This window comes from Papio anubis, chromosome 5 (assembly GCF_008728515.1).
Source record: "Papio anubis isolate 15944 chromosome 5, Panubis1.0, whole genome shotgun sequence".
Lineage (NCBI taxonomy): Eukaryota > Metazoa > Chordata > Mammalia > Primates > Cercopithecidae > Papio > Papio anubis.
Window position 1 is genome coordinate 17775669 of NC_044980.1, and position 21781 is coordinate 17797449.

The 21781-nt window shown below is 36.0% G+C and overlaps 1 long non-coding RNA gene across 1 annotated transcript in view; it reads right to left on the bottom strand.

Moving 5' to 3' along the window:
• The window catches only part of LOC116274876, a 230621-nt gene that overhangs the window by 121253 nt on the left and 87587 nt on the right, over positions 1-21781 (bottom strand). Inside the window, exon 2 of the long non-coding RNA XR_004183671.1 lies at positions 4468-4538. This is a non-coding gene — a long non-coding RNA (uncharacterized LOC116274876). The remainder of the gene's footprint in view (positions 1-4467; positions 4539-21781) is intronic.

Here is a 21781-nt window from a genome sequence, read left to right on the forward strand (position 1 = left end):
TGTGAATGTTTCCAGTGTATGTTTACTTCTTAAGAAAAACGCAGAACAGTCTGGTTTAGTTACCACTTGTTCTCCCTAATTGCTCAACTAGTTAGGGCTAAAACAAATCTGTTCTTAGATATGTGTCACAAACAGACTTGAGACAACTTAGCTGCTTAACATTCTGTAGGATTTTTATTCGATATTAATGTCTTAAAATGTTGGAAGCACTTGGGGGAGTGGTACATATCCATCCATTCTCAACAAGTACTTCCCATGAAAAGCAACTGCAATATAATCTTGGTACAAAACCAACTGAGTCAGAAGACAGAGGACTCATAAACCAACAGAGCTCTGCATTTGACGTGCAAATTCAAAAGTATTAGTTACTGATCTTGCCTGATATTTTTCCTTCGTTCATGCATGGGCTTTCTCCAAATCACATATTTGAATACCATTTATTTCTGTAAATTTCCCTAACACCTCTCATACTAATTAACAAACATTATGATGGAAATTTCAATCTTAGCATTTGAAGTGCCTAAGTGGCAAGATTTGGTGCATATCCTGCTGATTGAGTTGCTTCAGAGAGTAAATCATGCTCTGCTACATTGTATATTAGAGTCCACTTATGCACACTTACATAGAATTGTTTCTACTGAATTATGTTTACAATACATTATTCCACGAACAATGTAAAAATACATTAGATGGCTGGATCATGCAAACATATATTTCCAGTTAAAGGTCAAAGCATCTTGGATAAGATTCTGAGGGGTTTAGAAAATTTAGTTCTTATAAATTATTTCCTCAGAGTTAAAAACAAAGCAAAACAAACAAAACAACTCAGTGCTAGACACTAGCTTTTTGCATTTGCTTTTTTTCAACCTGCCATCATCTTCAGGTGTCAATGTGGTGAGGATTGACATGTTTTGTTTCAATTGCCAGTGAGTCAAGAAAGTGAAATCGGCTATTGTGTCAAGAAAATCTACACACAGAATCTGCAGTCTTACAAAGGTATTTTTGAAATGACTACATTATTATGATTTTAGGAACAAGATTACATGTGTTTGAAAAGGCTGACTCAACATCAGTTTATTCAGTGATCCCTAGACCTCCCATGGTTTGGTCTCCTCGTAGGAACCAGGGGAATGGGCTAGTTCTTTCATCTTCTCCTCCTCTGACCCCACGTGGCACTTATCCACTTGCATGGGACTGAGAACTGGGACATTGATCCTCAGTACTTCATTGGACTCCCTAATGGACAGACTGTACTTCACCATCTCAGTTTAAGGCTCTGGGCATTACTCTCCCTAGTTTCAACCATTTAGCCAGGTTTGTTTGTTCGTTTACTTATTTATGTATTTATTTATGTCTGTTCACATCAGTATTGTTAGTCATTTCAGTTGCTATCTATTAGGTTGGTGCAAATGATATCATGGTGTTTCTCATTAAAAGCTTTTGCCATTAAAAGTTTTCAATGGCAAAAACTGTGATAATTTTTGCACTGACCTGATGAGATAGAAATATGGAAATTATACATTTGACCTCATAACATGATGTTTCTCAGAAGTCTTCTTAATAATCCTTCTTCATTATTAATAGTCCTGTTAGTAATCTTCAATAATCCTGTTATTCCTGAGGTTTTGTTTTCATTAATAATATTTTCTCAGACTAAATTTCCCATGTTTATTGATAACCACCTAAAGAGAATTAGCCTAAAAATTCTTAGATATGCATATACATAACATATATATAATAAAACTTTAGAATAGTTTTTAAAATAAAACTGTTCTAAACAAACTAAGTTTAACTTCTTAAAGTTAGTTCTTAGAGTAGTTCTAAATAAAACTTTAGAATAGTTTTATTTAGAAAATTATTAATGATATAAAAATATTATTGATATTAACAATAATTTCTTTTCTATTAGAGAAAGAAAATAGTTATTTCTTCTGTAGAAAGTATTCTAGCTGCATCATTTGAGCAATCAGTACCACGGACATTAAATGTCATTCCACTTCTTAGAAACATTTCCCTATATTCTTTAACATAGTAATCAAACTAAATTTGTAGTCATTCTGAATGTTAACACATACTATAATATAAAGAATCAGAAACCAATGGTGAATTTCCTATATAAATGCATGGAGCATAATATGAAAGGTAGGATATGTGTTTAAAAACATCATATTTTATGTGTTTTGTGTTTTAAAAGATGAAACCTAAACTTCTGAATAATGAACATTTCTTTATTGCTATCAAAATAATAGTTTATTTGAAATGAATAATAGTCTGGGTTATTTCTGGTGTTAGCACACTGATACTTTTCCTAATAATCAGATAGAAATAACTACTAAATTATTAGTACATATTATAAATTAGAGAACATTTTTATACACAATGCACAGTCACCTTTTTAAATTTCACAAATACTTTGGTAAAATAACACTGTATATACACTTCAATTCACAATGTAAATTGAAAATTAGTAATAGATAATTCAGCTACCTGAAATTATTTAGTGAATTAAATCAGAGAGTATGTTTTAAATTTTACTCTTTGCTACTCCGAATTGTTCATGATGAACTTTTTTGATGGTTCAGTGTGTATCTCAGCATTTTTAGGTTTTTGGCGTTTTCTCATAACATAGGAAATTTTACTTTACTTTCATTCTGCCCTCTGCATAGTCCCTCATATCTTAGAAGAGACAGTGAGTAGTGATGAGGCTCTGTGACTATTCCTTTGGTTCCAGAAATCAGTTTGCTTGAAGCAACATTGTAACTCAGTTAGATGTGGCAAAATGTGCAAAGGGGCTGGGCATCGTGGTGCACGTCTGTAATTCCAGCATTTTGGGAGGGTGAGGCGGGTGGATCATTTGAGATTAAGAGTTCGAGACCAGCCTGGCCAACATGGTGAAGCCCCGACTGTACTAAAAATACAAAAATTAACTGGGAGTGGTGGCCTACGCCTTAAATTCCAACTACTCGGGAGGCTGAGGCACTAGAATCATTGAACCCAGGAGGCAGACGTTGCAGTGAGCTGAGATTGTGCCACTACAGCCTGGGCAACAGAGTGAGACTCAGTCTCAAAGAAAGAAAATGTGCAAAGGAACAACATTGGGTAAACTACCATAAATTTTAGCAAATAGATGATTTCTTGTTTTCCTGATTATTATCAGATTTCTGTAAATGTATTGTTATTATATCTCAACAATTAAATATGTTAAAAATGTGCAGTCAAACTTACATTGCCATGCATATTTTTTAGAAAACCTATATTATTGATGATATTATGTCTTAGACCAAAATTAAGCCCTATAGCCAAGACGTTTAACACCTCTTCTTTTTCCCTCTCTCAGTACTCCATTACAAAATCAACATATTAGCATATTACATAAAGAAAGCAATGTATAACATATTAAAAAGAAACAATTACAGAAAACACAGCAAGAATTTCGAATGTAATAACAGAGTAAAATTGGCTAAACCTCAGATCATCAAAGTATAGCCTTACAAAAAGTCCAGCTGTGCACTGTTTCCAATAGGGACATCTCAAAAAACAAAAGTGACTCAATGAAGGAAAAATAAAACAAGCAAACTTCACTCAGACAAATTCAAACAAGGGTAAATCAGGACTTTACACATTACACTTAATATCACCCAAACTACAATTCAGGGTAAAACATTCATTAAAATAAAGACAGCCAACTCTTGACAATTGTTACCTAATAGCATTAAAATTGCTATTGAAATGTATCAAAATATTTTTGGGGAATTCCTCCATCTTTCTATCTTCTAGTTGCAATTTGATATTGGTATATATGTGTGTACTAATGTACATGTGCAATTATTTCCTACACTTCTTTATTCTCTACAGTGTCTTACTTGTTAGGCAAATTCAGATTGGTTTGTTAATAGACAACAATTTTATATATTTCTTATTATAATATGTTTGCAATTCAATTGAATCTTTTAGTAACACAAACAGGGAAGAATAAAAAGAAATGGATATTCCAAACAGTATGAAATACTGGTAAAGTCAGACAATGTAGCTGAAACAGAACTGTGTGCACACATTAAATGGCATGGATCAACTATATTCTTCTGGTTTTCCCAAGTTTTGGACTCTGGTATAGTCTGATCTGTGAGGTGTAATTAGTAGAGAAAGAAATTGTAGATGCAAAAGGGATAAAAATAATGCACTGGGGCTAGCACAGTGGTGAGCATTTCTACAATGCAGCCCTCGGAAAGGTGAAAATGTATTCCGATGTATTTTTGGAGCTACGCTGACAAAGTTTATAATGGAGGGTGATAGAACTAGATGAGATCGACCTGCTATGTTCCAAAGTGCTCTAGCTGAACACTCCTAGGGGACCATTTAATGTTTATAATCCTTCTTATTAGAGTGGGAATTTGAGAAATAATTGCTGGCAGGTGAGAATTTCTTTATTGTTTTTTCGCTGAGCTAAGTAGATTAAATCAAGGTTACCTGAAGCTTTCTTCTTCTTCTTCTTTTTAGAGACAAAAAGTCTTCAGAGTCTCTGGAATGGCAGTAGAACCCTGGAGGCAAAAATAAGTGACAGCACCAATATTAACTTATGTTCATATTTAGCACACATTTCAAAGGTCCACACAAGGAAATATGACTAGGTATATTATATCCTTTTAAAGGCAGTACAAAAGCTGAAGTGAGATATTATGATCAATGTCATATCTAATGCTCATAAATTTAAGTGGATATTTAGATTATACTTTTTGGAGATAACAATATCATCATTTTAAAATCAGTTAAACATAGTTAGAACAAACCTGCTTGCTAAAAGCCAAATTACAAATATAATTTACTTTCAAATTGATTTGAAGCAACTATGTTTTTATTTGTGCTTCTCTCATTTTAAAAAACTGTAAGTCACATTGCCTATCACATTCATGTAGCAAATCATTTTTCTCTAAATAACAGGCATATCATTATTGAAAGCCTGAAAAAAATGTTGAGTTAGAATTCTTAAAACATTTTAATGCAATACAAAATTTTAAAAAGTTAAATTTAAGAATGATTTATTTTCTGCTTGTAATAGCTGTAACATTGAGATTTGGTGAAGGAGAAAATAGAGCTGCATAAATGGGTTTCTTTTTATTAGTTTTACCTTTAGATTACTGGCACACTCAAACAATAAGGCCTTTCTAGCCAACTTTTACCTATAAAATCAACACTGATGGTTTAAATGTCAAGATATAGTTAACATGATTTTACAAATGCTATCATATATGTTTAAGCACTTATGGTTAACAAAATAAAGAAAAATAATAGAAATTCAAATGTTCAATTTTTATGGTACTTTACAGCTTTCCAAATTGTTTTGCAGTCATTATCTCATTTAATTTCCTGTCAAGGAACCAGTGTTAATATCAGAAATGAGTCTATCCTTGTTGTAGTGACTTGGTCCAGTCACCTAATCATCAGTGGAGCTACCATAGGAATAAGAACACAGATAAAAAAAGTAACCATTAACATAACATCATTTGTTATTAAACAATTAAAATTATTGAACTTTCTTGTGAGATTTCAAAATATTTTCTCAAGCATACCATATTCTTTTACTCCCAGTTGCAGTTGTACAATTCTTCCGGCTCCTTGAAAGATCAGCCAATTTATCTTTAAATCTCATCTTGATGTCTTTTTCCTGTGAAACCCATATCCTGTGAAAACCCATTTCCTGTGATAACCCATTTGTCATCCATGTAACAACCTTTTATTTTAATTGTTATTTTACATATCTGCAGGCTATTTGCAAGTTGAGGACATTTCTTATTCAACTTCATGTTTTAATGTAGAATTTAGTGACTGGCAAATATGAGGCATTTAATAAATAAGTGAAACAGGTAAAACAAAATATACAGTACAATCAAAATTCGTTTTATAATGTATTTTTCTGAGTAGAGTTTTTAACACCAAAAACTTCTGTTCATATTTACATACCTTATTCATGATTGACTTTCTACAGAGTATTCTAAATATGTGTGCTGAAATTATACTATAAACGACATGTCAAAAACATGTTAATTTAGTACCATAGAATTTTTTTAAGAAGCATTTTTATAAGGACAGATTAGATGTTTATATTCTACAAGATAAAAATAAACCTACTTTGACATTTACAAATACACTTTTCTAAGAATAATTTGGACTCTGCATTTAGATAAACATAGGTTGCAGCATTTTTTCTCCCTCAGTATCTGTTACTTTAAAAAACTGACATTTCAGTTTTTGTCTTTGTAAAGATGATTGATGTATAGAACCTCAATGATATCGAGAAGACCTTGCATCCTTTATCTATTGTTGCATAGCAGAGCAACAAAAAACCTTAATGTCTTAAAAGAAATATGTCTTTCTCACAATTCTGTGAAATGCTTGATCGGTACTCCTGAAATTGCCTGGAATCATTAGGTCTCACTTGTGCTTCTATAGTCAGTTGGCAGATCTACTGGAGGCTGGACTCAGCTGTGACAGTTGGGATGACAGGGTCTCTTTCTATACCACAGTCTTTAGACTTGGGATTGTTGAAGCTTAGAGGACTTATGGAAATATTGTATGAGGACAAATCCAAATGCACTACATTAGCCAATGTTCTAGAGTCAGTGTGGAAGTGGAATTCATGGAATAATGGATAAAGGGAAGCAATTTCATTGGGAATAATTAATAAAATTGGAAAAAAATCTAACAGCCACTCAATACTGGGATTTAAATATTTCACATTAGTATATGATTAATTGGACAAATTGCAATAATTTTATATTGATATGGTATTTATAATTAAAATATAATATCATATTCAGCAAAATGGAAAAAGTTGTATATTTTGATAAATTTAGATTAAGCCAATTACCCTTCTTATATTAGCTAACATAACTTTTTGACCTTCAAGTATTCACTTTCTGAAAATTCACTTTCTGAAAAACAAGATGAAATTTTTTAATAATTCTTAAAAACTTATTTGTTTATTTATTTTTCAGCTTTACTGGGGTATAATTGATATATAAAAATTGCATATATATGATATATAACATAAAAATTTGAAATATAATTTAATACATTATGAAATTATTAGTGCAATCACATTAGTTAACACATCCATTACCTTACATGGTTATGAGTTTTTGTGTGGTCTTTTTCCAAAGTTTATGTTGGTTATATACAGTCTTTTGTGATTTTGTACTAATTTTTTATTTGTTTTTTGTGATTTTGTGAAAATGTCATTACAATTTTGATAAAGAGTCCATTAAATCTGTAGATGGCTTTGAGTAGTAATTTAATGATACCAATGCTTCCAGTTCATGAACATGTGATACTTTTCCATTTATTTGTTTTGATTTTGGTTTCTTTCATCAATGTCTCATAGATTTCTTCATGCAGATCTTTCACTTCCATGATTAAGTATATTCCCAAATATTTATTTTATTATTTTTAACACTATTATAAATGGTATTTGTATCAGTCCATTCTTGCACTGCTATTAAGAGACACCTGAGTCTTGTTAATTTATAAAGAAAAGAGGTTTACTTGGCTCACAGTTTCACAGGCTCTACAGGAAGCACGGTGGGGGAAGCCTCAGGAAACTTAAAATTATGGCAAAAATGAAGGGGAAGCAGGAATGTTTTACATGACCAGAGCAGGATAAAGAGAGGATAGGTGCCACACACTTTTAAACAACCAGATCTAGCAATAATTCACTCACTATCACAAGAACAGGACCGAAGGGGAAACTCACCCCCATGATCCTATCACTTCCTACTAAGCCCCACCTTCAACATTGGGGATTACAATTTGACATTGGATTTGGTCAGGGACAAAGACCCAAAACAAATCATTCTGCCTTCTTCCCCTCCCAAATCTCACATCCCTCTCACACTTCAAAATACAATTATGCCTCCCCAGTTGTCCCCCTAAAATGTATCTCATTCTGGCATTAGCTCTAAAGTCCATAGTCCAAAGTCTCAAGAGACAAGGATAGACCCTTCCACCTATGATCTTACAAAATAAAAAACAAGTTAGGTACTTTGAAGATACAGTGGGGGTATAGACATTGGGTAAATACTGCCATTTCAAAAGGGAGAAATCAGCCAAAAGAAAGGGGATACATGCCTTGTGCAAGTCTGAAACCCAGCAGGGAATATATTAAAACTTAAAGCTCCAAAATAATCTCCTTTGACTCCAGGTGTCACATTCAGGCCACACTGATGCAGGGGGTGGGCTTCCCAAGCTTCAGTCAGCTCTGCCCCTTTGGCTCTGCAGGGCTCAGCCCCAGTGGCTGCTCTCAAGGTCTGGTGATGTGTCTGTGGCTTTTCTCGGTATATGGTGTGAGCTGTTGGTGGATCTACAATTCTGGGGTCTGGAGAATGGTGGTCCACTCCTCATAGCTCCATTAGACAGTGCCCTAGTAGGGATTCTGTGTGTGGACTCCAACCCCACATTTTCCCTCTGCATTCCCCTAGTAGAGGTTCTCCATGAGGGCTCTGCTTCTGCAGCAGACTTCTGCCTGGACATTCAAGCTTTACCATACATCTTCTGAACTCTAGGTAGAGACTCCCAAGCAGCAACTTCTGTATTCTGCACACCCACAGTCTTAACACCATGTGAAAGCGACAAAGTTTTATGGCTTGCACCCTCTGAAGCAGCAGCCCAAGTACCTGGACCCCTTTGAGCAATGACTAGAGCTGTAGCAACCAGGATTCAGGGTACAGTGTCCTGAGGCTGTGCAGGGCAGTGGGGCCATGGAACTGGCCCACAAAACCATTTTTTACTCGTATGCCTGCTGACCTGTAGTGGGAGTGGCTGCCATGAAACTTCCTGAAATACCTTCAGGACCTTTTTCCCATTGTCTTGGCTATTTGTATGTGTCTTCCTTTTAGATAGGCAAATTTCTTCAGCCTGCTTGAATTTCTCCCCTAAATTTTTTTTTCTACCACATGGCCAAACCATAAATTTTTCAAACTTTTATGCTCTGCTTCCCTTTTAAATATAAGTTTCCAGTTACAGGTAATTTCTTTGTTCACACATCTGAGCATAGGCTTTTAGAAGCAGACAGGCCTCATCTTGAATGCTTTGCTGCTTAGAAATTTCTTCTACTAAATATTATAAATAATCTCTTTCAAGTTCAAAGTTCCACAGATCACTAGAGCAGGGGCACAGCGCTATCAGGTTCTTTGCTAATGCATGACAAAAGTGACCTTTGCTCCAGTCCCCAGTAAGTACCTCATCTCCATCTGAGGCTGCATCAGGCTGGTCATCTATGCATCTCACTGTCAGCATTTTGATCAAAACTATTCAACAATTCTCTAGGACATTCCAAATTTTCTCTCATCTTCCTGCCTTCTTATCAGTGTTCAAAACTATTCCAACCACTGTCTGTTACCCATTTCCAAAGCTGTTCCCACATTTTCAGGTATCTTTATAGCAATGCCCCACTCCTAGGTCCCAATTTTCTTTTTTTCGTTTTTTCTTTTTTTTAAGGCAGAGTCTAGCTCTGTCTCCCAGGCTGCAGTGCAGTGGCGCGATCTCGGCTCACTGCAAGCTCCGCCTCCCGGGTTCATGCCATTCTTCTGCCTCAGTCTCCCAAGTAGCTGGAACTGCAGGGGCCTGCTACCATGCCCAGCATTTTTTTTTTTTTTTTTTTGTATTTTTAGTAGAGACAGGGTTTCGCTGTGTTAGCCAGGATGGTCTCGATCTCCTAACCTTGTGATCTGCCTTCCTCGGCCTCCCAAAGTGCTGGATTACAGGCATGAGCCACCATGCCCGGCCTAGGTCCCAATTTTCTGTATTAGTCCATTGTCACACTGCTGTAAAGAAACAGCTGAGACTGGTTAATTTAGAATGAAACGAGGTTTACTTGGCTCACGGTTTGAGAAATGTACAGGAAGTGTGGCTTGGGAGGCCTCAGGAAACTTACAATCATGGTAGAAGGTGAAGGGGAAGCAGGCATGTCTTTCATGGCCAGAGCAGCAGGAATATAGAGAGGAGGGAGGTACCATGTGCTTGTAAACAACCAGATCTTGAGATAACTCACTCACTGTATTAGTCCATTTTTGCACTGCTATAACGAACTACCTGATACCAGGCAATTTAGAAAGAAAAGAAGTTTAAGTGGCTCACAGTTTTGCAGGCTGTACGGGAAACATGGCTGAGAAATTCTCAGAAAACTTTCAGTCATGGTGGAATCAGGCACACCTTACGTGGCTGAAGCAGGAGGAAGAGAAAGAAGTGAGAGGTGCCACACATTTTTCAACAACCAGATATCATGAGAACTCACTACCTGTCACAAGAATAGCAAGGGAAAAACGTGCTCCTTGATCCAGTCACCTCCCACCAGGCCCCTTTTCAGACATTGGGGATTACAATTTGATACGAGACTTGGGCATAGACACAGGCCCAAACCATATCAGTATTGTTTTTATAATTTATTTCAGAATGTCATTCTCCTTATTAATTCCATATTCTTTTTGTCACATCTTCAGTCAGCCACTAGGGTATTCTAGTTGGATCTCCCTTCCAGAGTGTAATAGCTGTTGATATACAAGAAGTTCAGATAGCTAATAGTTTCCAGCTGTGTCACCTGGCACATCTATCTTCACTTACAAGCTGACCCCATTCTCTTCTTGATCAGCTGCCCTCCAAGAATGGGCAATGGCAGAGGTATCAGGACCAGGTCATATCTACCCAATATAAGACTCAGGTAATAGATTATCGCTGCACTGTATCTTCTTGTTGTAGTGGCCAAGACATTGTCAGATATAAATTTCAGTTTGTTGTTCTTGTTCAATTCTTCTTTCTCCTTGCTTTCCTTTCTCATGGCTCCAGTGTTCCTTGGGGTCTGGAAGCTATCCTTGACTAATTTTGCTTCCTTCTCTTCTATTTCCCACAGGAGTTGATCTCAATGAACTTCCTACAGAATCAAATTCCCAGAGGACGTAACTGAGAGATACCAGGAGTGATCTGAGAAAGCAGATGTGGTAAGATAGGGTTTTGGGGACTGTATATCTCATTGCTCTGTCAGTAATGGAAATCCAATACCAAGAGGCATGCTAAAAACAGATAGTGTCTGGAACAGAATGGCAGGTCTGCTGCTAAATATTGTGATAGTGATGGCTTGGGAAAATGGTCATTTGGATGTGACTGCACTCACCAGCACAATGATGCAGGTATTTAAAAAGTACAGAAGTAATGCAGACAAGGGATATTTATATTTATTGGTTGTTACTGTTTTATTGACATCCAACAGAGTGATAATGGAAGGTTAGGACAGTAGACAAGCAATTCAAAACGAAGTGTGAAGACAAGAGCCTTTTTTTTTTTTTTTTTTGTACCTTAAGTGGAACTTTTATTACCTGCAATGAGAGGGCAGAATAGCAAATTATACTTAGATTTACGCAATTTCAAAATAACTCACAATTCAACTGAGGCAGATCTGTTATGCCAAAGTTGAACCCTGGTGGGAAAAACCTGGAACCCTGACATAGAGAATAGAAACATCTGCATCCTTGAAAATTTTAGTTACCCAGACTACTCTGAACTTACAGATTCTACAGAGGTTTCTCACATCTCCTATTATAACCTAGCAATCCCTTTTTGCAGGAAGATACTGTGGAACTCTATCCTTACCTTTTCCATGGACACCAATTTGATAATTTGGGTTAAGTCACAGCATAACCAAATTGATATCATGCCAGGACTAATAAGGAAGAAAGAACTTTACACTAATGGACCTGCAAAAATTAACCACAGGATTTGTGAAAGAGAAAATAACATAAAACTGGATCAGCAACATTTTATTCACAGTATATTGTCTCAGGATTTGGAATTTAACATCCCAGCAAGGACCTCAGGGGATGTCTCATAGAAACCTAGAGAAAGCAAACTTTCATGCTGAGCAAAGTTGAAATGCCCGAATTGATGTGACAGACAGTGAAAGAAGAGACAAAAACATTCAGGAAAGTTGTCACGCTGGAATGGATATATTATGTGATGCCAAAAGAACACTAGAAGATTATGTTCTAAGGGAGGCTCAGAAGACGCAGCATTCATGAAGATTATTGCAAACGTTCTTGTGAGAGAGACACTGACATCACTCAAAAGTCTTGGCCAGGGGTTAGTACAGGAGAACCTGCCATAGAGCTTGGCATGTTGATAGCAATGGGGATAATGGCATATCAAAGTAATAGAAACCCTGTGGCTACTCGTAATGACCCAAATCTGGGAGATTGGTCACAATAACCATAAGGGGTGGCAAGGTCCAAGTGATATTCAAGCTGAGATTGACTCATAGAAAGTTGATAAGATGTTTAACAGAAAAAAGCATGTCTGAGAACAAAATATGTGAGGCCAACAACGTTCTGCTGAAAATACGTAATGAAAAGAAAGCAAACATGGATGAACAGGAAGCTAAGGGCAGCCACTTCAGTGGGGTCATGATCTTTAACTCCGTTTCCAAAACTAAGTCAATTTTCAGATCCAGAATGCACTGATTGAAGTGCCTAGGTTCCCAATTGAAAGGACTCAGCAATTTCAAAATAATTAAACAGAAAATGGTTTTCCCCAGCCCTTCCCCAAAGGGATCTTCAGCTGTTTACTCAGATGATACTTTAGGTAATAGAGATGCTAGACATATCAAGATCAATTGAACACAAGCTATGAGTGAGCATCGATACTTGAAGACCTGAAGCATTTTCATGGCTTCCTTATTCAAGTAGAGGCATACAGGAAACAGGTATTTATTGGAATTAATATAGTTTGGAAACTCATTCCTACTCAAATGTCATGTTGAAATGTAATCCCTAGAGATTGGAGGTGGAGGTGACTAGATCATCACAGTGGATCCCTCATGAATGGCTTGGGCCATCACCTTGGTAATAAGTGAGTTCTCACTCTGAGTTCACATGAGATCTAGTAATTTTACAGTGTATGGCACCTACCCTCCAATCCTGCTCCTGTTTTTACCATGTGAAGTACCTGCCCCCACTTCACTCTCTACCATGAGTAAAAGCTCTCTGAGGCTTCTCCAGATGTCGAGCAGATGCCAGCACCATGCTTTCTGTATAGTCTGCAGAACAATGAACCAATTGAACTTCTTTTATTTATAAATTACCCAGTCTCGGGTATTTATTGATAGCAATACAATAATGGCCTAATACAGGAGTTACGACTAATGTTTGGTTTAACATTGATCCATTGGTCTGAAGATTCACCTTGTGATTATATTCTCCATGCCCTGAATTTATAATTTCAATTAAAGTATTTGGCAGTTAGATTATACTCCTACTGAGTCTTTGATTTGTATATTAAGGGCTTTGAGGAGAGTAGAGGAGGTCAAGCTTCCAACACTTCCCCCAACTTCACCTTGAAAGTAAATGAACATCACTATTTCATCTCTAGAGGGACACAAGATGGCAGTGGGTTGTGCTACCTTTAAAGATCTAAGTGAGGCATAACGGTGATTCCTGTCATATTTCTGTTTAACCCACTAGTGTGGTCTTACTGTAAATGAAGGGATCCTGGAGAATGACCATAGAATACCACAGTTTCAACCACGTAATGGTTTCAGTCATAGATGCCATAATAAATATGCTTGAGTGGATAAATATGTCTCCAGCTATACAGTATGTGATAATCAGTTTGACAAATGTAAGTCTAATATGGAAAAATGATCAGAAAGTTTTCTTATTTACATGAATTGGACTAATATATATTTGTTATATATGTTAGTCCTCCATATATATTACATACATATACATATATATGTTTTATATATACATACATATGTTTATATATACATACATATATATGCTTTATATATACATACATATATTTTATATATATATTCAATTTAATCCAGGGATCTATTAACTGTCATTTCCTCTGTCATAACAGAGACCCCAAAATATCTGAATTATCTAGTCATCCCAGAGAACATTGCATTGACTGTTCCCTCATGCATTTCACTATATTACCTTAGGTTATGTATGGTGAGACCAGATACAGATAAAAACAGATAACTGGAAAAGTTTACAGGTTTGTTATATTCACAGTTCCTGCAAACAACAAGGGGAAGAGGCTTCAGAGTAATACTTTATTATGGATTCTGCAAGAACAAAAGGACAAAGCAGGAAAAGTATGTCTAGGATTGGCTAATGTGAATAATTTCAGTAGCATCTGGAGTATAGGGGCTGTCCTTGGTTGTCTGGTATCTGATTATGTTGGGATTATTAGGGAGGATACAGAGTGGCCCACAGTTTGACGATCTATTGAGGGAAATGGTTGAAGTGTAGACTTAGACACTTAAAAAAGGCAACTTACTGGCCTTTTGCTAGTGCATCAAACCTGGATCAAGATAGAACACAGCAAACTGTTACATCATGATATCATGATGAACAGATCAGGAAGTATACTATGTCTGTATATATCAGTCATGAGCAGTGGCAAATAACGTGGCTAACTGCACAAGAGCCTGAAAGAAAAAGAAATGAAATATCAAAGACAAATAGTTCTTGAATAGAACCATGTACATGACTATATGGTGAAAACACATAGTGTAAATATGTTTGTGTCAGATGTTAACTCCCACCAGAAATCATCCATTTTTGGAAGAAGCCTTTCACAGCCAGGAAGACAAAATAATGTCAATTGACATTGTCCTTTCTCCATCTTCACATGATCCAGAAATGGCATAAGGGCACATGAATAGAGTAACCAAAATGGCAGATGGAGGCTACACATAGACCCAACAAGATGAGCTGCAACATGGGCTATAAATATCAAGATCAATTGACCTGTTACACCTTCTGTATCTTTACCCTATCAGCAGCAAAGAACAATGTTGACCTCCCGTTGTGTTACTGTTTCCTGAGGAGTTTGCCAAGTCAGATTCTTCTTTACCTGAAGGGCTACTGTCTTCACTGGAGTAAACAATTTTCTGAGTATAAATTTGCCTTTACAGTCTATGTATCATCATCTACCCTCAACATTCAGGGTTATTGAGTGATTAACTCAAATGCCACACAAAATAGTATCTAACCAAAAAACCACACTTTACAGTAAAGGAGGTACAGTTGTGAGCCCATAACAATGGAATCCACTGATTCTACACCATAATGCTCCATTCAAATGCAGCTGGAATGATAATGTTGGAATTGCCTGAAGGCAAAGTGGAGACAATACTCAGTGAAGGTGAGGTACCATTCTCCAGATTTCCTCAACCCTGAATTAGAGCCTATATATGTTGCTTTTTTTTTTTTTTTTTTTTGAGTAGAAAGAACACAGAAGTCTGATAACCAGTTGGCAATGTTAGTTTGTAGTGAATGTGACTTTGCTATGTCCTCTAGCAGGACCAGTGTTTGGTAGCAAAAGTGGCCTTACTTGCTGTCATTTCCATGTCTGCAAATAAGGACTCCTCAAAGCTAGAGGGTCTGAACCCTAACTCTTGTGCAGTCTTGCTAATGGACATAGCAAAGTCACATTCACCACAAACTAGTGTTGCCAACTGGACACTTTGTACTCCTTGTGTTTGGGGAAACAAGCAAGAAGAGTAGCCTTCTTTGTGTATGAATAATTGATCCTAATCAGATGGAGGAGGTAGGGCTGCTGTAACACCGCGAGAGCAGGAAGTAAGATGTGTGGGACTGAAGTCACCACTCTGGTGCTTCTTGTTATTACATTACCAGGCTGTGACTATGAATGGAGAAATGTAGCAAAAATAGCCTGAGAAGGGTATGTTTATCAGAGTCTAAACTCTCTAATAGGAATGTTTGAGTCTTACCACCAAGAAGCCAGAGGACCTCATAAAGGTAACAAGCCAAAGGCAGCAAATTTAGAATGCATAGTGCCAAGGGAAATAATGACTACCAGTTGTGACACCAAGAACAATTATAGCAACTGGGGCTAAATGTATCCTATCAATCTCTCTCTTCATTTTCATTTAAGAGGTGCTCACTAGAACTCTAGATGAACTGCCCCCTCTATGTGTATGTAGAAGTTTATTTACATGACATAGGAGTGGAACTGTGGCAACCATGGAGATGCACTCCTTGGGGCTTCCTCAAAGTAGGGCACTTAGCTAACAACATCAAGACTCAGTGCCTTCAGAAACTTCCTTAGCTTGTGAGATGAGGCCACATTCTTCACAGGTAGCCCAAACCAATCAATGACCCCTGTAACTCTATTTCAGATGTTCTATTTCTCTCCAGTGCAGGACATGTCTGATAGGTGATCTTCATTCTCAGGTTACTCACTGGGTTGACTTTGTCAGCTCGACATTATGGATTGCTGTTGTAGCTGCTCATTCTTTCTTATTTCACTCTTTCTCATGTGTCATACCTGCATCACTGTCTGAAGGATTTTCCCGCCCAATTCTTTGTCTTCTCCTTTTAATCTCTCACTCACATTATCCTCCAATAAACTGTGCTGACTCAACTCCATTTCAATGTCAGCTTCCCAGAGGACCAACATAACCCATCTCCACAAAACTCATAACTTATGGGAAATAAAGTTTGTCTTAGTCTCAGAGTTAATACATTGTGAAAATGTTGATACTGTGTAATTAGCATTTGTCATATCTACAAATATATCGTAAGCTTTCTCTGGTAAGCAGGGCTAATTTCTCACAAATCATATGAATTGCAGTTCTCCAATTTATACCTACACTCCTTTTTTTCTTTTGTGACATAATACAAAACAAGAATTCTTTGTAGACAGCAAACTGTATTACATGACCTAAGATACTAGAGCACTTATTGTAAGTGTTGGCAATAGAAGTTAGATCATAGAGAAAAAGGAGCTCTTGTGTGAATGTGCATCAGAGCATATTTCTGAAATGAATAATCTAAAAGCATTTTAGTGGCAGATTTATGGGAGAGTAATTGAAAAACCTACTCTGGAATTGACCTTTATTCCTGTCAAACTTCTATCTCAAGTCATTCTAATTATGAGTGAGTGTCTTGCAGTCAATTTATCAAGGCTTTATTACTTCACTTTAAAATCAAATTGATTCATCTTGCTCAAAGCACATAGAGTTTCCCAGGAAAAAATAATTTACAAACTGATTCCCCTTAAGGAGGGAGTAAATGAAAGCCAGTAAACTTTCTATTCAGAGAAGAGAGTATTTCAATATTTATTTTCTTCTTTCTATTTATTTTTGTAACTGGACAAAATTTACAATGGAAGAATATTTTGAACAATGAAACAGAGTGTATCCAGATGAGATAAAAGAAAGTTCTGTGAAGGAAATTAACATAGCAACACATTCTTTCTCTATATCCAAATTGCCTTCCTGCCATGACTTGATGGTTTGAAATTTATAATGGATAAAAACATAGAAAACATATTTATGGGCAAAAACAGTTTTATAGAAAATGATGGAAGAAGAAGGTTTTGTATATTGCCTTAAATAGAGTGGCATTTACTTTGACAACAGCCTACAATATATCTGTATTTCAGTGCTTTTGTGAAAAACAAGATCTGTAAAGTAAGGATTATTAAATGCACAGACAGAAATCCCTAGCAAGATTTGCATTTTCCCATAGGTAGGTGTGAAGAGTAAAGTTTTATGATTAGCACAGACACAGTCTTACCTAGAGAAACTCTATCATACCTGTAATATTATAGATCAACACCAGAATCCTAACCAAAGAAATGAGGGCAGTTCGCACTTCCATAAAGGGAGTTATGTTCAGATATGAAGTGAGATATTTTACAAAGAAGAAGGGCTGTTGATGGACCGGCTGAAAGCTATTTAAGTTTTTGTCATGTAACTTGTAGAAGTAAACCAAGAGGGGATGAGAATTTCAGTAGAGCCAGACCTCATAACATATGCTGGTGGCTCGGTCATTGCAGTCCTGATTTAAAGACTACCTCCAACATATTAATATTTCAAGTTAGACATCTAATTTAGAATTGCTTTTTCTGCCAGGATGAAAATTTGGCAAGGTCATGAAATAAAATGGGTGAAGTTTCTATTAGAACTTTCTAAAATAGTACTACTGACCAAGAAAAATGTAAAACAAACAAAAAGACCAAAACCAGTTACTTTTAATTTTGAAATATTGTCAATAGAAATAAATGACCAAAAATGTTTTTAATTAATCAAAGTATACACTAGGCAGATTCTTATTAGAGCTTTAGATTTTTATCATATTAAATTGTGATACATGTATAACCTTTCCATGTTAGTGTGAAAGGAGGCATAGGAAATAAATTTTCAAACGTAAGGCTTTTCTCTATTAACTTTGAGTCTGAAATGCTGAAATACAGATTTAAGTACACTTAATCTGATATAACATAGCAGTATTTGAAATATAAAAGTAAGAATGAAAAGCATTGGATAATGAATACTCCATAAAAAAATTTATTCTTTTGAGGTTGATCTTTGTTTCAACGTTTGCTATTAAAAGGCATGTTTGCAAATATTGGTAATAAAATAGAAAACTCAATGCATAAAGTTCTGCTCTTGTGCAGTTCACTGTATAGTGAGAAACAGTGCTAAATAAAAGAGAAAAAGATAACCAAAGGCATGCACTGTAAATCAGCTGATAGTTACTAGAGTGGATAATGGAGCAAGGCCCAGGACCATAGCCAGAGCAAAATTTCTGAGGTAGGAGATGATACTGTAATAGGAGAACACAAACAAATAAACAGACAAACAAAATCTCCCACTGTGAAAAATATCTGGAAACTACTAGATTAAACATCAAGTTTTTTCCTTTGTTGTAGGATCTCTTGCAATTATTGAGATGCTAATATATATTTTAACTCTTCATCAGGAGAGAGGCATAGAGTAATGCACTCGCTTCTCATAACGATCAGTTTTTCTGGAGCATCTTACAAGGCATATTTTCCTCTTAGGAAGAGAATCTTCCTAGTGGCTCTCAGCTAGTAATTGGTCTCTTGCCAAAAAAAGGGAGACAAATGAGTTTTTCATGTAGAGGAGGCAAAGCGCGGATCATAAAATGCAGGTGAAGTTACATGGAACTGAGTTTAAGTCACGATTGTACAGTAGGAAGTGATTAAAAAAGAAAAAGAAAAAAGTATTAAGTCTGCTCTCACAAGTACTGGATAAGAGGCTAGACTGTTTAATATTTATTATATGGGAAGTAGGACAAATTCAATAACGATGAAAATAAAAAATTCTAACTTGTTATATTCTTGGTACTAGGAGCTATAGGTTGATAAAAATTGTACCTTTTCTTCCTCTCTTGCATACAGAAATAATTGAGAGATAAGTCACAAAAGTCAGAAAGCGTGGAAGCAAAATATCAACTCTACTACTGATAGAGGCTGGATGGGAGTATATAGCTTCAGTAGGCAATCACAATGGGTTTTCTGTCACTTCACCCAGAATTAGCATACCTAGATAGTCATTAAGAAAAAAAGCAAGAGATATCTTGGCCACCTCTGTGGGGTGAATACTGCCCTCAACCATACCACCATATGGCTGAGAACAGATAAAAAGCAAAACAAAAATACATTATCTGCAGGCAGAAACATTTAAAAGAATGTCAGAAAGACTGAGCTGAATTTGTTTTGTCCTTTCTCTTGAACTCATTGATGTGGTAAGTGGCTTTTCCTCCTTTGGTGGCTGTGAATCACATCAAGAAAAGTCAGAACGTCCCTCCCTGGTGGTTTCTGGCACTTGACTGTGGCAAGTACAGGAGTTGACCACCAGGCAGCCAGCAGTTCACTCAGCAAATCCTTGCTCTGGTGAGACACTCAAAGGGAAATGAAGGCTCTACTGCCACACTCATGAATCAGATAAGCCACCCCTTCTTTCAAAGAGATAGAAAAGAAAAGACATCCACTGTCCTGCAGAGTAGAAATTCCCCCTTTCCTATGACTACATGGAGGCAGAACAGATATATTTTGCTCAAAAGTTGTCTATGGAGCACAAAATGTTGTTTATTTATTTATTTTTTAAATGGCTGAGTGTATTAGGGTTTTCCAGAGAACCAGAACCAACAGGAGGTCTCTATCATCTCTCGATTAGATGGATAGATGATAGATAGATAGATAGATAGATAGATAGATAGATAGATAGATAGATAATAGATAGATAGATAGATAATAGATAGATAGATAGATATAGACAGATAGATAGATGAATTTATATAGAGAGAGATCTCTATGTTAGTATAGATCATTCTTGATCTCTATCTCTCTGTCATAACATCTTTGAAGACATAATTGGTTAAGTCAAGTTGAGGGGATTAGGGTGAGCCCTAATCCAACATTCTTACATAAGGATTGGTGTCCTTATACAAAGGAAAAATGTTGACACAGAGACAGACATGCATAAAGAAAAATGATGCAAAGGAGGGAGAAGATGGCCCTTTATAAGCCAAGAAGAGAGACCAGGAACAGATTGTTTCCTCGTAACCTCAGAAGGAACCAATACAGTCAAAACCTCAGGTCTGGACATCTAGTCTCTATGACTACGAGACTATAAATTTCTGTTGTTTAAGCCGCTCAGTTTGTAGTGCTTTGTTACAGCAGTTCTAGAAAGCTAAAACAGATGGTAACAAGCCAGCTTCTGAGGCTGTAGCCAGTCAATGAAATAGCAATTATAGCACTGAAGCAAAGAGAGATATGGAATTTTAAAATGATAACAGGGTAGAATTTTCCATGACGACAACAACCACAACAACAAAACCAAAATGGAATCAAAGTTTCTTTGCCTAAAACATTTTCCCATTGATTTTGCCTGATAGCTCTAATGATTAAACAGTTCCTTTGAAAATTTAATATTTCAATAAGTTTCATTTTCCTTAATATAATTTATTACATGGCTAACTAGATTCCTAACAAAACAAAAACTATGTTTTGGTTTATGTCAGTTGGTTTTCATTTATGATTTTCTATATGCTCATTAAAAAATAAAAAACCCTTTTCAGATGGTGAAAAGTCAGACACACATGAACTGATTTAGCCCTAGGGAGATAATGGTTCAAATCATAATAACTAACAAGAGGCTCCTTTTGTGAATCAGTCAAACCATCAGTTTCACAGAACTCTATGATAATACCGTAGGGTCATGAAGGTGTTGTATCAGTAGTTCTCTCTGTATTACTCAGGCTTATCCAGAAAAAAATAATAAAGGAATAGCTGTTCTAGGCAACTCATACTTGGGATATTAGTGCATTAATAATTAATTCATCAGATATTTATTAAGCATCTATTAAATACTTGCTAAACTTTGAGCAATTGACTGTTTTTACCTCCATTGTAAACAAAGAGCATTTTGCCACCAAAGAGTGGCCCAGCATTCAAGGAGTCTTATAATCACCTTGTGATGAAGGACATTTTCAAACAAAGAGTAGCAATGTGCACACACCACCTGACTATGCTTTCTCCCATTTGCATGCTGTCAACAGAATCATATTCATTGATTATGAAAACTGAATGCTTAGGAGGGCTACAAAAATTTCCCATAGTTGCTAACCTCGCTCACTTACTTCTCATCACTGAATATAAACAGATAACTCAGATTAACAAATTGTAAAGACCTTTGAATATGGCAAAAATAAAAAACAACACACAAAAATCAGGACAAAAATAATCCAGAGAAATAAAGAGGTGATATGGAAAAAAGAAGAACATGTAACATAAAATGTAATTAATATGAACAAGAGAATTGAAAGCATACCACATCTGTAACTCAGTAAAAAAAAAAAAAAAAAAAAAGGTTGCAATAAAAAATAAACATGCAGTAGGCTAGGAGTCTAACAATGCAATTTTGAATATTCAACAGTGAAACAAACAGTGGCAG